We start from the raw sequence: 17,733 nt of genomic DNA on the forward strand, positions 1-17,733 counted from the left end.
CTCTCATATCTCCAAATTTTGGTACCCAAATCCTTTCAGCCCTATACCGGGTTCCGTCTTCCCGAATATTAAGATGCTTCTCCGATCCTTTGGGTATTTCATCCTTTAACTTTCCTTCTTTTAAAACTCCTTGTTGCGCCTCCTTTATTTGAGTAGTAAGGTTATTATGAATCATTATATTCATAGATTTTACTCTAATGGGTTCTCTGTCCTTCCTGCTCAAGGCATCGGCTACCACATTTGCCTTTCCCGGGTGGTAACGAATCTCAAAGTCGTAATCATTCAATAATTCAATCCACCTACGCTGCCTCATATTCAGTTGTTTCTGATTAAATATGTGTTGAAGACTTTTGTGGTCAGTATATATAATACTTTTGACCCCATATAAGTAGTGCCTCCAAGTCTTTAATGCAAAAACAACCGCACCTAATTCCAAATCATGCGTCGTATAATTTTGTTCGTGAATCTTCAATTGTCTAGACGCATAAGCAATCACCTTCGTTCGTTGCATTAATACACAACCGAGACCTTGCTTTGATGCGTCACAATAAATCACAAAATCATCATTCCCTTCAGGCAATGACAATATAGGTGCCGTAGTTAGCTTTTTCTTCAATAACTGAAACGCTTTCTCTTGTTCATCATTCCATTCAAATTTCTTCCCTTTATGCGTTAATGCAGTCAAGGGTTTTGCTATTCTGGAAAAGTCTTGGATGAACCTTCTGTAGTAACCAGCTAGTCCTAAAAACTGGCGTACGTGTTTCGGAGTTTTCGGTGTTTCCCACTTTTCAACAGTTTCTATCTTTGCTGGATCCACCTTAATACCTTCTTTGTTCACTATGTGACCGAGGAATTGAACTTCTTCCAACCAAAATGCACACTTTGAAAACTTAGCGTACAATTCTTCCTTCCTCAATACTTCTAACACCTTTCTCAAATGTTCACCGTGTTCTTGGTCATTCTTTGAGTAAATAAGTATGTCATCAATGAAAACGATGACAAACTTGTCAAGGTATGGTCCACACACTCGGTTCATAAGGTCCATGAACACAGCTGGTGCATTAGTTAAACCAAACGGCATGACCATAAACTCGTAATGACCGTAACGTGTTCTGAAAGCAGTCTTTGGAATATCATCTTCTTTCACCCGCATTTGATGATACCCGGAACGTAAGTCAATCTTTGAATAAACAGACGAGCCTTGTAGTTGATCAAATAAGTCGTCGATTCTCGGTAGTGGGTAGCGGTTCTTGATGGTAAGTTTGTTCAACTCTCGGTAGTCGATACACAACCTGAATGTACCATCTTTCTTCTTGACAAACAAAACAGGAGCTCCCCACGGTGATGTGCTTGGTCGAATGAAACCACGCTCTAAAAGTTCTTGTAATTGGCTTTGCAGTTCTTTCATCTCGCTGGGTGCAAGTCTGTAAGGAGCACGAGCTATTGGTGCAGCTCCTGGTACAAGATCTATTTGAAATTCAACGGATCGATGTGGGGGTAATCCCGGTAATTCTTTCGGAAATACATCGGGAAATTCTTTTGCAATGGGAACATCATTGATGCTCTTTTCTTCAGTTTGTACTTTCTCGACGTGTGCTAGAACAGCATAGCAACCTTTTCTTATTAGTTTTTGTGCCTTCAAATTACTAATAAGATGTAGCTTCGTGTTGCCCTTTTCTCCGTACACCATTAAGGGTTTTCCTTTTTCTCGTATAATGCGAATTGCATTTTTGTAACAGACGATCTCTGCTTTCACTTCTTTCAACCAGTCCATACCGATTATCACATCAAAACTCCCTAACTCTACTGGTATCAAATCAATCTTAAATGTTTCGCTAACCAGTTTAATTTCTCGATTCCGACATATATTATCTGCTGAAATTAATTTACCATTTGCTAATTCGAGTAAAAATTTACTATCCAAAGGCGTCAATGGACAACTTAATTTAGCACAAAAATCTCTACTCATATAGCTTCTATCCGCACCCGAATCAAATAAAACGTAAGCAGATTTATTGTCAATAAGAAACGTACCCGTAACAAGCTCCGGGTCTTCCTGTGCCTCTGCCGCATTAATATTGAAAACTCTTCCACGACCTTGTCCATTCGTGTTCTCCTGGTTCGGGCAATTTCTAATAATGTGGCCCGGTTTTCCACATTTATAACAAACTACATTGGCATAACTTGCTCCGACACTACTTGCTCCGCCATTACTCGTTCCGACACCATTTGTTCCTTTCGTTCTATTAACCCCTGGTCCGTAGACCTCACACTTCGCCGCGCTATGACCATTTCTTTTACACTTGTTGCAAAATTTGGTGCAGAACCCCGAGTGATTCTTTTCACACCTTTGGCATAGCTGCTTCTGATTGTTGTTGTTGTTGCGGTTATTATTGTTGTTAGGATGATTGTTGTAGTTGCTGTTGTTGTTGTTGTTGTTGTTGGGCCGTTTGTTGTAGTTGCGATTGTTGGGATAATTCTTGCGATTATTGTTGTAATTGCTGTTGTTGCTGTATTGGCGATTCTTATCACCGTTTTCCTCCCACTTTCTTTTGACTTGCTTCACATTGGCCTCTTCAGCAGTCTGTTCTTTAATTCTTTCTTCAATCTGGTTCACTAGTTTGTGAGCCATTCTACATGCCTGTTGTATGGAGGCGGGCTCGTGTGAACTTATATCTTCTTGGATTCTTTCCGGTAATCCTTTCACAAACGCGTCGATCTTCTCTTCCTCATCTTCGAACGCTCCCGGACACAATAGGCACAATTCTGTGAATCGTCTTTCGTACGTGGTAATATCAAATCCTTGGGTTCGTAACCCTCTAAGTTCTGTCTTGAGCTTATTGACCTCGGTTCTGGGACGGTACTTCTCGTTCATCAAGTGCTTGAATGCTGACCACGGTAGTGCGTACGCATCATCTTGTCCCACTTGCTCTAGATAGGTATTCCACCATGTTAACGCAGAACCTGTGAAGGTATGCGTAGCGTACTTCACTTTGTCCTCTTCAGTACACTTACTTATGGCAAACACCGATTCAACCTTCTCGGTTCACCGTTTCAATCCGATCGGTCCTTCGGTTCCATCAAATTCCAAAGGTTTGCAGGCAGTGAATTCTTTGTAGGTGCATCCTACACGATTTCCTGTACTGCTAGATCCAAGGTTATTGTTGGTATATAGCGCAGCCTGTACTGCGGCTATGTTTGAAGCTAGAAAAGTACGGAATTCCTCTTCATTCATATTCACGGTGTGTCGAGTAGTCGGTGCCATTTCCTTCAAAATAGTCAAATGGAACAAGTTAATCATACAGAATATTAAGAGTAGTTAATAGTATTTCGTAGCATAATATGAACTCATTTATAAAAGCTTTTTCTTCATATTAGCGTTTTATAAGTTTAAATTCGGGTAGTACCTACCCGTTAAGTTCATACTTAGTAGCTAATATACAATTCAACTACTACAATTCTATATAAAAAACTGATTATAATAATATTTCGCGTTCAAACTTTTATACAATATTTTACAAACTTACAATACCGCTTATTTTACATAAAGCATGAAATATAGCACACAATAACTTTGATACAAGATAGTTGTGAAGATAATTCTAGCTAGTACACAAGTTGTTCAGCAAAGGCAATAAAGACACGTAATTCATACGTCCAGAAACAAGTCATGCATTCTGGTTTTACTAGGACTACTTCCCATCCTTGGTCTTGTGGAACATAACCGTTATGGCCGTTGATAAGACAGCGTGTTGTAACGTCGTCAAAGGGACGAGGGTTACGTAATGACCAACAGTCTCGTAATAACCTAAAAACCTCATTTCTTACCCCAATTACCGACTCCGTCACTTGAGGGAACGTTTTGTTTAATAGTTGTAGCCCGATGTTCTTGTTCTCACTTTGGTGAGAAGCGAACATTACTAACCCGTAAGCATAACATGCTTCTTTATGTTGCATGTTAGCCGCTTTTTCTAAATCACGAAGTCCTATATTTGGATATACTGAGTCAAAATAATTTCTTAACCCGTTGCGTAAAATAGCATTTGGGTTCCCCGCAATATATGCGTCAAAGTAAACACATCGTAACTTATGGATTTCCCAATGTGATATCCCCCATCTTCCGAACGAAAGCCTTTTATAAACCAAATCATTCTTGGAACGTTCTTCGAATGTCTTACAAACTGATCTCGCCTTAAATAGTTGTGCCGAGGAATTCTGACCGACTCTAGACAAGATTTCATCAATCATGTCTCCGGGTAGGTCTCTTAAAATATTGGGTTGTCTATCCATTTTGTGTTTTTATACTGTAAAATAGACAAGAGTTAGATTCATAAAAAAAAAATACTTATTAATACAAGCAATTTTTACATATATCATAAAGCATAAGCACACTATATTACATATATTACACCACACGAATACAACTATCTTATTCCGACTCGCTTGTTTCTTCTTCTTCGGTTTTGGTTCGTTTTGCCAAGTTTCTAGGGATATATGATGTTCCCCTAATACGAGCCGTAATTTTCCACATTGGTTTAGAAAAACCTGGTGGTTTAGAGGTTCCCGGGTCATTGTTACAACTTAAGGACTTCGGGGGTTGACGATACATATAAAGTTCATCGGGGTTGGAATTAGATTTCTCTATTTTTATGCCCTTTCCCTTATTATTTTCTTTTGCCTTTTTAAATTCAGTTGGGGTAATTTCTATAACATCATCGGAATTCTCGTCGGAATCCGATTCATCGGAGAATTGGTAATCCTCCCAATATTTTGCTTCCTTGGCGGAAACACCATTGACCATAATTAACCTTGGTCGGTTGGTTGAGGATTCTCTTTTACTTAACCGTTTTATTATTTCCCCCACCGGTTCCGATTCTTCTTCCGGTTCCGATTCTTCTTCCGGTTCTGATTCTTCTTCCGGTTCCGACTCTTCTTCCGGTTCCTCTTCAGGAACTTGTGAATCAGTCCACGAATCATTCCAATTTACATTTGACTCTTCATTATTATTAGGTGAGTCAATGGGACTTGTTCTAGAGGTAGACATCTATCACATAATATCAAACACGTTAAGAGATTAATATATCACATAATATTCATATGTTAAAAATATATAGTTTCCAACAAAAATGTTAAGCAATCATTTTTAAAGAAAACACGGTCGAAGTCCAGAATCACTAATGCATCCTAACAAACTCGATAAGACACACTAATGCAAATTTTCTGGTTCTCTAAGACCAACGCTCTGATACCAACTGAAATGTCCCGTTCTTATTGATTAAAAACGTTCCATATTAATTGATTTCGTTGCGAGGTTTTGACCTCTATATGAGACGTTTTTCAAAGACTGCATTCATTTTAAAACAAACCATAACCTTTATTTCATCAATAAAGGTTTAAAAAGCTTTACGTAGATTATCAAATAATGATAATCTAAAATATCCTGTTTACACACGACCATTACATAATGGTTTACAATACAAATATGTTACAACAAAATAAGTTTCTTGAATGCAGTTTTTACACAATATCATACAAGCATGGACTCCAAATCTCGTCCTTATTTAAGTATGCGACAGCGGAAGCTCTTAATAATCACCTGAGAATAAACATGCTTAAAAAGTCAACAAAAATGTTGGTGAGTTATAGGTTTAACCTATATATATCAAATCATAATAATAGACCACAAGATTTCATATTTCAATACACATCCCATACATAGAGATAAAAATCATTCATATGGTGAACACCTGGTAACCGACAATAACAAGATACATATATAAGAATATCCCCATCATTCCGGGACACCCTTCGGATATGATATAATTTCGAAGTACTAAAGCATCCGGTACTTTGGATGGGGTTTGTTAGGCCCAATAGATCTATCTTTAGGATTCGCGTCAATTAGGGTGTCTGTTCCCTAATTCTTAGATTACCAGACTTAATAAAAAGGGGCATATTCGATTTCGATAATTCAACCATAGAATGTAGTTTCACGTACTTGTGTCTATTTTGTAAATCATTTATAAAACCTGCATGTATTCTCATCCCAAAAATATTAGATTTTAAAAGTGGGACTATAACTCACTTTCACAGATTTTTACTTCGTCGAGAAGTAAGACTTGGCCACTGTTGATTCACGAACCTATAACAATATATACATATATATTAAAGTATGTTCAAAATATATTTACAACACTTTTAATATATTTTGATGTTTTAAGTTTATTAAGTCAGCTGTCCTCGTTAGTAACCTACAACTAGTTGTCCACAGTTAGATGTACATAAATAAATCAATAAATATTATCTTGAATCAATCCACGACCCAGTGTATACGTATCTCAGTATTGATCACAACTCAAACTATATATATTTTGGAATCAACCTCAACCCTGTATAGCTAACTCCAACATTCACATATAGAGTGTCTATGGTTGTTCCGAAATATATATAGATGTGTCGACATGATAGGTCGAAACATTGTATACGTGTCTATGGTATCTCAAGATTACATAATATACAATACAAGTTGATTAAGTTATGGTTGGAATAGATTTGTTACCAATTTTCACGTAGCTAAAATGATAAAAATTATCCAATCTTGTTTTACCCATAACTTCTTCATTTTAAATCCGTTTTGAATGAATCAAATTGCTATGGTTTCTTATTGAACTGTATTTTATGAATCTACACAGAAAAAGTATAGGTTTATAGTCGGAAAAATAAGTTACAAGTCGTTTTTGTAAAGGTAGTCATTTCAGTCGAAAGAACGACGTCTAGATGACCATTTTAGAAAACATACTTCCACTTTGAGTTTAACCATAATTTTTGGATATAGTTTCATGTTCATAATAAAAATCATTTTCTCAGAATAACAACTTTTAAATCAAAGTTTATCATAGTTTTTAATTAACTAACCCAAAACAGCCCGCGGTGTTACTACGACGGCGTAAATCCGGTTTTACGGTGTTTTTCGTGTTTCCAGGTTTTAAATCATTAAGTTAGCATATCATATAGATATAGAACATGTGTTTAGTTAATTTTAAAAGTCAAGTTAGAAGGATTAACTTTTGTTTGCGAACAAGTTTAGAATTAACTAAACTATGTTCTAGTGATTACGAGTTTAAACCTTCGAATAAGATAGTTTTATATATATGAATCGAATGATGTTATGAACATCATTACTACCTCAAGTTTAGTAGGTAAACCTACTGGAAGTGACAAGAAATGATCTAGCTTCAAAGGATCTTGGATGGCTTGAAAGTTCTTGAAGTAGGATCATGACACAAAAACAAGTTCAAGTAAGATTTTTGCTCGAATTAAGATAGTTTATAGTTATAGAAATTGAATCAAAGTTTGAATATGAATATTACCTTGAATAAGAAAGATAACCTACTGTATATAACAAAGGTTTCTTGATCTTAGATGATTACTTGGAATGGATTAGAAAGCTTGGAAGTAAATTAGTAAACTTGAAGGGATTTTTGAAGTATTCTTGAAGTGTTCTTCCTATGATGATTATAGCTTGATTCTTGAAGTGATTTTTGATGAAGATGATGATTAACTACTGGAAAAATACGTTCATAATAGTGTGGGTGTGTTGAGAGAGAATTAGAAAGAGATTTGGAAGTGAAATGGAGTGAATGATGAGTGTTAATTGGTGAGTGGTGAGTGGGGTTAAAAGGAGTTCTAGTTAGTTGACTAGCTCATGGTAGAAGTTAAAATTGATTAGTCATACATGACATAATCAAGAGTGGAATCCCATGCTAGTTCCTATTGGTATATACCCATAGTAAGTACGTTTTGAAGCTGTGTATAATACGGGTAAGAATACGACTAGAATTCTTGATGAAAGAAAAGAATGGGAAAGTAACTGTAACCATTTTCGTTAAGTATGAGTGTTTCGATATATGACTTGAAGTCTTCCAAAAGTATTTTAATACATCTAAATACACTACATGTATATACATTTTAACGGAGTCGTTAAGTCATCGTTAGTCGTTACATGTAAGTGTTGTTTTGAAACCTTTAAGTTAACGATCTCAATTAATGTTGTTAACCCATTGTTTATTATATCTAATGAGATGTTAAATTATTATATTATCATGATATTATGATATATTAATATATCTTAATATGATATATATACATTTAAATGTCGTTACAACGATAATCGTTACATATATGTCTCGTTTAAAAATCATTAAGTTAGTAGTCTTGTTTTTACATATGTAGTTCATTGTTAATATACTTAATGATATGTTTACTTATCATAATATCATGTTAACTATATATATAACCATATATATGTCATCATATAGTTTTTACAAGTTTTAACGTTCGTGAATCACCGGTCAACTTGGGTAGTCAATTGTCTATATGAAACCTATTTCAATTAATCAAGTCTTAACAAGTTTGATTGCTTAACATGTTGGAAACGTTTAATCATGTAAATATCAATCTCAATTAATATATATAAACATGGAAAAGTTCGGGTCACTACATCATGAACCGAGTGTGTGGGCCATATCTTGACAAGTTTGTCATTGTTTTCATCGATGACATACTTATTTACTCAAAGAATGACCAAGAGCACGAAGAACATTTGAGAAAAGTGCTAGAGTTTTTAAGAAAGGAAAAACTGTACGCTAAGTTTTCAAAGTGTGCATTTTGGTTGGAAGAAGTTCAATTCCTCGGTCACATAGTGAACAAAGAAGGTATTCAGGTGGATCCAGCAAAGATTGAAACCGTTGAAAAGTGGGAAACCCCGAAAACTCTGAAACACATACGCCAGTTTTTAGGACTAGCTGGTTACTACAGAAGGTTCATCCAAGACTTTTCCAGAATAGCAAAACCCTTAACTGCATTAACGCATAAAGGGAGGAAATTTGAATGGAAGGATGAACAAGAAAAAGCGTTTCAATTGTTGAAGAAAAAGTTAACTACGGCACCTATATTGTCATTACCTGAAGGGAATGATGATTTTGTGATATATTGTGACGTCTCAAAGCAAGGTCTCAGTTGTGTATTAATGCAACGAACGAAAGTAATTGCTTATGCGTCTAGACAATTGAAGATTCACGAACAGAATTATACGACGCATGATTTGGAATTAGGCGCTGTTGTTTTTGCATTAAAGACTTGGAGGCACTACTTATATGGGGTCAAAAGTATTATATATACCGACCACAAAAGTCTTCAACACATATTTAATCAGAAACAACTGAACATGAGGCAGCGCCGGTGGATTGAATTGTTGAATGATTACGAGTTTGAGATTCGTTACCACCCAGGGAAGGCAAATGTGGTAGCCAACGTCTTGAGCAGAAAGGACAGAGAACCCATTCGTGTAAAATCTATGAATATAATGATTCACACTAACCTTACTACTCAAATAAAGGAGGCGCAACAAGGAGTTTTAAAAGAGGGAAACTTAAAGGAAGAAATACCCAAAGGATCGGAGAAACATCTTAATATTCAGGAAGACGGAACCCGGTATAGGGCTGAAAGAATTTGGGTACCAAAATTTAGAGATATGAGAGAAATGGTACTTAGAGAAACTCATAAAACCAGGTATTCAATACATCCTGGAACGGGAAAGATGTACAAGGATCTCAAGAAATATTTTTGGTGTCCAGGTATGAAAGCCGACGTTGCTAAATACGTAGGAGAATGTTTGACGTGTTCTAAGGTCAAAGCTGAGCATAAGAAACCATCAGGTCTACTTCAACAACCCGAAATCCCGGAATGGAAATGGGAAAACATTACCATGGATTTCATCACTAAATTTCCAAGGACTGCAAGTGGTTTTGATACTATTTGGGTAATAGTTGATCGTCTCACCAAATCAGCACACTTCCTGCCAATAAGAGAAGATGACAAGATTGAGAAGTTAGCACGACTGTATTTGGAGAAGTCGTCTCCAGACATGGAATAACAATCTCTATTATCTCTGATAGGGATGGAAGATTTATTTCACGATTCTGGCAGAAATTACAGCAAGCATTAGGAACTCGTGTAGACATGAGTACTGCCTATCATCCACAAACTGATGGGCAGAGCGAAAGGACAATACAAACGCTTGAAGACATGCTACGAGCATGTGTTATTGATTTTGGAAACAGTTGAGATCGACATCTACCGTTAGCAGAATTTTCCTACAACAACAGCTACCATTCAAGCATTGAGATGGCACCGTTTGAAGCTCTTTATGGTAGAAAGTGCAGGTCTCTGATTTGTTGGAGTGAAGTGGGGGATAGACAGATTATGGGTCCGGAGTTAATACAAGAAACTACCGAGAAGATCATCCAAATTCAACAACGGTTGAAAACCGCCCAAAGTTGACAAAAGAGCTACGCCGACATTAAAAGAAAAGATATAGAATTTGAAATTGGAGAAATGGTCATGCTTAAAGTTGCACCTTGGAAAGGCGTTGTTCGATTTGGTAAATGAGGGAAATTAAATCCAAGGTATATTGGACCATTCAAGATTATTGATCGTGTCGGACCAGTAGCTTACCGACTTGAGTTACCTCAACAACTCGCGGCTGTACATAACACTTTCCACGTCTCGAATTTGAAGAAATGTTTTGCTAAAGAAGATCTCACTATTCCATTAGACGAAATTCAAATCAACGAAAAACTTCAATTCATCGAAGAACCCGTCAAAATAATGGATCGTGAGATTAAAAGACTTAAGCAAAACAAGATACCAATTATTAAGGTTCGATGGAATACTCGTAGAGGACCCTAGTTCACCTAGGAACGAGAAGATCTGATGAAGAAGAAATACCCGCACTTATTTCCAGAAGATACGACAACACCTCCAACTGCTTAAAATTTCGGGACGAAATTTATTTAACGGGTAGGTACTGTAGTGACCCGAACTTTTCCATGTTTATATATATTAAATGAAATTGATTTTTACATGATTAAGTGTTTCCAACATGTTAAGCAATCAAACTTGTTAAGAATTGATTATTTGAAATGAGTTTCATGTAGACAATTGACCACCCAAGTTGACCGGCGATTTACGAACATTAAAACTTGTAAAAACGACATGACGATATATATATGGATATACATATAGTTAACATGAGATTATGATAAGTAAGTATCTCCATAAGTATATTAACAATGAGTTATATACATAAAAATGAGACTACTAAGTTAAGAAACTCGAAACGATATATATAACGATTATCGTTATTACAACGTCTTACTAAATACATATGTATCATATTAAGATAATGTTACACTATATTTAACATAATAAAATGATAATTATATATATCATTAAGTATGTTAACAATGAACTACATATGTAAAAACAAGACTACTAACTTAAGGATTTCGAAACGAGACATATATGTAACGATTATCGTTGTAACGACATTTAAATGTATATATATCATATTAAGATATATTAATATATAATAATATCATGATAATATAATAATTTAACATCTCATTAGATATAATAAACAATGGGTTAACAACATTAAATAAGATCGTTAACTTAAAGGTTTCAAAATAACACTTACATGTAACGACTAACGATGACTTAACGAATCAGTTAAAATGTATATACATGTAGTGTATTTAGATGTATTAATATACTTTTGGAAGACTTCAAGGCATATATCAAAACACTAATACTTAACGAAAATGGGTACAATTACATTCCCATTCTTTTTTCATCAAGAATTCTAGTCGTATTCATATCCGTAATATACACAGCTTCTAGACGTACTTACTGTGGGTATATACCAATATGAACTAGCATGGGATTACACTTTTGATTATGTCATGTATGACTAATCAATTTTAACTTCTACTATGAACTAGTCAACTAACTAGAACTCCTTTTAACCCCACTCATCACTCACCACTTACCACTCATCATTCACTCCATTTCACTTCCAATTCTCTTTCTAATTCTCTCTCAACACACACACACACACACACTTATGAACAAATTTTTCCAGTAGTTAATCATCATCATCTTCATCAAAAATTACTTCAAGAATAAAGCTATAATCATCTTAGGAAGAACACTTCGAAAATCCTTTCAAGTTTACTAGTTTACATCCAAGCTTTCTAATCCATTCCAAGTAATCATCTAAGATCAAGAAACCTTTGTTATTTATAGTAGGTTATCTTTCTTATTCAAGGTAATAATCATATTCAAACTTTGATTCAATTTTTATAACTATAAACTATCTTAATTCGAGTAAAAATCTTACTTGAACTTGTTTTTGTGTCATGATCCTACTTGAAGAACTTTCAAGCCATCCAAGATCCTTTGAAGCTAGATCATTTCTTGTCACTTCCAGTAGGTTTAACTACTAAACTTAAGGTAGTAATGATGTTCATAACATCATTCGATTCATACATATAAAACTATCTTATTCGAAGATTTAAACTTGTAATCACTAGAACATAGTTTAGTTAATTCTAAACTTGTTCGCAAATAAAGTTAATCCTTCTAACTTGACTTTTAAAATCAACTAAACACATGTTCTATATCTATATGATATGATAACTTAATGATTTAAAACCTGGAAACACGAAAAACACCGTAAAACCGGACATACGCCGTCGTAGTAACACCGCGGGCTGTTTTGGGTTTGATAATTAAAAACTATGATAAACTTTGATTTAAAAGTTGTTCTTCTGAGAAAATGATTTTTCTTATGAACATGAAACTATATCCAAAAATCATGGTTAAACTCAAAGTGGAAGTATGTTTTTCAAAATGGTCATCAAGACGTCGTTCTTTCGACTGAAATGACTACCTCTTACAAAAACGACTTGTAACTTATATTTCCGACTATAAACCTATACTTTTTATGTATAGATTCATAAAATAGAGTTCAATATGAAACCATAGCAATTTGATTCACTCAAAACAGATTTAAAACGAAGAAGTTATGGGTAAAACAAGATTGGATATTTTTTGATTGTTGTAGCTACGGGAAATATTGTAACAATTCTATACAAATCATAACTTAACAAACTTATATTGTATTATTCATGTATTCTAATATATATTATGTAATCTTGGGATACCATAGACACGTATACAATGTTTTGACATATCATATCGAGCCATCTATATAATATATTTTGGAACAACCGTAGACAATCTATATGCAGTAATGTTGGAGTTAGCTATACAGGGTTGAGGTTGATTCCATAATAATATATATAGTTTGAGTTGTGATCTAGTCTGAGGCTTGTATACACTGGGTCGTGGATTGATCCAAACTAATTTATATTTATTTATTTCTGTACATCTAACTATGGACAACTAGTTGTAGGTTATTAACGAGGACAGCTGACTTAATAAGCTTAAAACATTAAAACGTATTAAAAAATGTTGTAAATATATTTTGAACATACTTTGATATATATGTACATATTTGTTTAGGTTCGTGAATTGACCAGTGGCCAAGTCTTACTTCCCGACGAAGTAAAAATATGTGAAAGTGAGTTATAGTCACACTTTTAAAATCTAATATTTTGGGATGAGAATACATGCAGTTTTATAAATGTTTTACGAAATAGACACAAGTAAATGAAACTACATTATATAGGTGATTGATTGAAGCCGAATATGCCCCTTTTGCTTGGTAGCCTAAGAATTAGTAAACCGATCTACTAATTGACGCGAATCCTAAAGATAGATCTATTGGGCCTAACGAACCCCATCCAAAGTACCGGATGCTTTAGTACTTCGATGTTGTTTTTATCATGTCCGAAGGATTTTCCAGAATGATAGGGGATATTCTTATATGCATCTTGTTAATGTCGGTTACCAGGTGTTCACCATATGAATGATTTTTATCTCTATGTATGGGATGTATATTGAAATATGAAATCTTGTGGTCTATTATTACGATTTGATAAATATATAGGTTAAACCTATAATTCACCAACATTTTTGTTGAAGTTTTAAGAATGTTTATTCTCAGGTGACTATTAAGAGCTTCCGCTATTGCATACTAAAATAAGGACAAGATTTGGAGTCCATGCTTGTATGATATTGTGTAAAAACTGCATTCAAGAAACTTATTTTTGATGTAATATATTCTTATTGTAAACCATTATGTAATGGTCGTGTGTAAACAGTATACTTTAGATTATCATTATTTGATAATCTACGTAATGCTTTTTAAACCTTTATCGATAAAATAAAGGTTATACTTGTTTTAAAAATGAATGCAGTCTTTGAAAATCGTCTCATATAGAGGTCAAAACCTCGCAACGAAATCAATTAATATGGAACGTTTATAACCAATATGAACGGGACATTTCATGAGATGCCGGGCTTCCTTCCACTCCAAGCTTCAATGGGCGTTTTGTTTTTGACGCTTCTAGTGCCTCAGCCCAAAACTCCTTAGGCATCCTTTTGCTCTTTAACATACTCCGGGCCATATCAAGAATGGTCCTATTTTTTCTTTCCGCAACACCATTTTGTTGAGGTGAATACGGAAGAGTTAGAGGACGTCGTAACCCATTGTTGTCGCAAAATTCCTTGAATTCCTTGGATGTGAACTCTCCTCCACGATCGGATCTCATCGCCTTTATGGTGAGATCACTTTGATTCTCCACAAATGCTTTAAACTTCTTGAACATTCCAAAAGCTTCCGACTTTTCTTTTAGAAAATAGACCCATGTCTTTCGACTAAAATCATCAGTGAATAGAAGAAAATATCTATTTTTACCGAAAGACGATGGACTGATGGGTCCACATACATCCGTGTGAATAAGTTCTAGAGGTTTCTTCGCTCTACTAGAAGCCTCTATTGGAAAACTGTTTCGGACATGCTTTTCTAGAAGGCATCCCTCACAAATTTGATCCGGATGATTAATTGGAGGCAAACCCTTCACCATTCCTTTACTTGATAATAATTTTAAGCCTCCAAAATTTAAGTACCTGTATCTCATGTGCCAAAGCCAAGAATTATCTTTGAAACATGCTTTTAAACATCTTGGAATGTCATGTTGAATATTTAGCAGAAACATCCTATTCGTTGACATTGGCACTTTAGAAATCAAACCTCCTTTTTGGTCTCTTAAATAAAGAGTACGATTTATCATGTGAATATCATAGCCTTTCTCTAAGAGTTGTCCAATACTCAGTATATTCGTCTTCATATTGGGCACATAATACACGTTAGTGATAAATTGATGCCCTCCATTTTTCAAGCGGATGAGGATCTTACCTTTTCCTTTAACCGGGACTTTAGAGGAATCTCCGAAGGTGATATTTCCACTTGTTACCTCGTCTAACTCCACAAACATGCTTTTATCACCGCACATATGGTTGCTTGCACCCGTGTCAAGATACCAGAAATTCGATTCTAAGTTGTCTTCACCTTTGCATGCTAGTAGCAAAGTGTTTTCCACGACTTCGTTATCTTCTTGTACTAAATTTGCTCTTTCTTGCACGTAATTGTTTGACTTCTCGCATTCCGAAGCATAGTGGCCAAATTTATGACAATTATAGCATTTGGTTTGAGAATTGTCATACCTTGACCTTCTACTTGTGTAGCCTCTCCCGCAACCTCTTGTCGGGTGAAAATTTTGACTTCTTTCTTCATTTCTGTAAGAACTATAATCTCCACATTTGATATATCCTTGTCTTCGTCCTCGGCCACGTACTTGACCACGACCTCGTTGGCTCGTTTGATGAGTTTTTTCACTGCTCTCTTCCTTGAAAGACAGTTTTGCTTGTAAAGCTTGCTCCAATGGCTCCTTATTATTCTTATTGAACCTCTCTTCATGGGCTTGTAGTGAACCCATGAGTTCATCGATAGTCATTGATTCTAGATCTTTAGATTCTTCGATGGCTATGACTATATAGCCGAATTTTGAATCTAATGATCTAAGAATCTTCTCAATGACTCTTACATCACTTAGAGTTTCACCATTCCTCTTTAATTGATTGATAATCGCCAAGACTCTTGTAAAATAATCGGAAATTGATTCTGAGTCTTTCTTATTTAAGGATTCGAACTCACCTCGTAGTGTTTGTAATCGAACTTTTTTCACCTTATCAACTCCCTTAAAAAAAATTCTCCAAGATCTCCCATGCTTTCTTGGCGGTGGTTGCACTTGCAATTTTCTCAAAAGCTCCATCATCTACACTTTGTTGGATGATGGAAAGAGCCTTTTGATTGTTGGTCTTCAATAACTTTTTCTCCTTGCTGAGAGAACCTTTTTCTGTAGGTTCCTCATAGCCTTCCTCCACAATCTCCCATAAGTCTTGTCCACCTAGGAAGGTCTTCATTTGGATGCTCCATCGATCATAATTATCCTTTGTGAGGCGAAGAAACGTGATGACATTGTTGGCCATCATCTTGTCGAACCAAGTTCTTGATACCAATTTGTTAGAAATAGGAGGTTATGTGTATATTATTTGTGGAAGAGAGGATTGATGATTTAGAAGTTTGATTGATCTTGAAGGCTTTGTTTATTACTTGATTTGGTTGATTACAAATGAGGGGTGAAGCCCTCTATTTATACTACTCAATGGAGTAGTCTAGATCACTCCATCATCTACTACTATCTAGATATTTCCTAGTATTTCTAGACCTAGATATTTTATAAGATCATTCTACACATTTGACTACTAGATTTTACAAGAAGTTTCTATACAATGGACTACAATCTTGATCCATAATACTTGAATACTTGCAAGCCCAAATTCAAGACATATAGCCCAAATCAAGTTTAGCTTCCAACAGAGCTAACTATTTCCAGCTCTATGCTTTTGGTGGGAAATTAGTTGCTTTTCTGTGTAAGCGGTTGAAGTATCTACAATTCCATTATGAATTGTGAGTGATGGAGTAGTATGGAGTTCCTAAGTCTTGGACTAAATTTCGTGTCTTTGAAAACCAAATGGATCTAAGTTTTAGGCTCATTGCTCAAGTTAGCAATTCGGCTATTTTGTTGGGTAATAAGCATATAATATTTTTGTATACAGCGTGGATGAAAGAATTATGCACAAGTGTAAAAATTGAAGCACACCCAGAAGGACTCATGGTTTACGTTACATACTACAAAAAAGTTTTCATTTTGTGACACTTGCTTAGTTTTTGACGCCTTAAAATGTGAATAATTTGACATGTTTTTGACACCCATAAGTGTCACAAAGTTTTTGACACTTAAAAGCGTCAAAGAGAAAAACTCATTAACACTTAAAAGTGTCAAAAAGTTAATAATTTTTGACACCATATTTTTTTATACTTACAATTTTTGACACCATATTTTTTCACGCTTCCAACTTTGTGACACTTATAGATGTTAAAAACATGCGAATTTATTCATATATTTTAGCGTCAAAAATAATGGAAGCGTCAAAAAGTAAACATTTATTTGTAGTGTATATATATGTTGAAAGCATTGAATCACCTGAACGTTTCGTTAAAAACAACACTTGTTTTATTTCATTAATTTGTTTTTTTTTTGTTTTTTGTTTTTTCTTTTTTTTTTTCTTTTTTTCTTTCAGATGTGGTGTTTGCAGTTGTATGAAGTATGATAGTTTCTACTAAAGTAGATGTTTGGTTAAAATAGTTTATGGATTGCACATTTACTTTTACACTGTATAAAAGTTGGATTGGCAATATGGTCAATGATTCTAATCTAAAAGAGACCTGAATTTCCAATTAAAGTTGAGTGGAGCACATTAAAGTTAACGATCATATCTCTCATGATACTTTTTTTTTTT

Source organism: Rutidosis leptorrhynchoides, chromosome 2 (assembly GCF_046630445.1).
Source record: "Rutidosis leptorrhynchoides isolate AG116_Rl617_1_P2 chromosome 2, CSIRO_AGI_Rlap_v1, whole genome shotgun sequence".
Classification (NCBI taxonomy): domain Eukaryota; kingdom Viridiplantae; phylum Streptophyta; class Magnoliopsida; order Asterales; family Asteraceae; genus Rutidosis; species Rutidosis leptorrhynchoides.